This window comes from Vombatus ursinus, unplaced genomic scaffold, assembly GCF_900497805.2.
Source record: "Vombatus ursinus unplaced genomic scaffold, bare-nosed wombat genome assembly UNPS02014820.1, whole genome shotgun sequence".
Classification (NCBI taxonomy): domain Eukaryota; kingdom Metazoa; phylum Chordata; class Mammalia; order Diprotodontia; family Vombatidae; genus Vombatus; species Vombatus ursinus.
Window position 1 is genome coordinate 3,217,215 of NW_020954598.1, and position 416 is coordinate 3,217,630.

Below are 416 nucleotides of genomic sequence, written 5' to 3' on the forward strand. Positions count from 1 at the left end.
CCCGGTACTCTGTGTACTATGGCACCACCTAGCTGCCCCAGGAGGGACCATAGAGGCCATCTAATCTAACCCTCTCGTTTTATAGATGAGAGCATTACAGAGATTTTACAGAGGCCCAGAAAAATGAAACCGTTGACCTAAGATCATTTGCAGAGTAAATGTCAGAGCCAGGGTCTGAACTGAAGTGTGTCAAGCTAAGCTCTCTTTCCTCTGTGTGTGTGTGTGTGTGTGTGTGTGTGTGTGTGTGTGTGTGTGTGTATGGGGACCATCTCCAGTCATCCTGATTTATATCTTGCCACTGGACCCAGATGGCTGTGGAGGAAAAAGTGAGGCTGGTGACTTTGCATAGCCCTGCCTCACTTAAATCCAATTCACTTGCAAGTCATGACATCACCTCTCTGATGTCATTGTCCTCT